We start from the raw sequence: 280 nt of genomic DNA on the forward strand, positions 1-280 counted from the left end.
TTGGTCAGTGGCCCTTGGCTTGGTATTGCTGGCAGAATTTGGCCCTCGGCGAAAACTAATTGAGGAACCCTGGTATAGGATGTAAACATTACAGCAAAATATTTTCTCACTGACTGCTCTCAACATTGGAATTACACATAAATACAAACAATAATATATAGCAAAAACTTTAAATAGTAGCAGCATTAAATCCTTTTTGATATACAATTATTTGTGAATTAAAGTATGCTGAAGTGTTGCTAGTATGTGCTGCATGTGCATTTGTGTGTGTGTGTGTGAT

Source organism: Sinocyclocheilus rhinocerous, unplaced genomic scaffold (genome assembly GCF_001515625.1).
Source record: "Sinocyclocheilus rhinocerous isolate Xijiao unplaced genomic scaffold, SAMN03320098_v1.1 scaffold3274, whole genome shotgun sequence".
In the NCBI taxonomy this organism is placed as follows: domain Eukaryota; kingdom Metazoa; phylum Chordata; class Actinopteri; order Cypriniformes; family Cyprinidae; genus Sinocyclocheilus; species Sinocyclocheilus rhinocerous.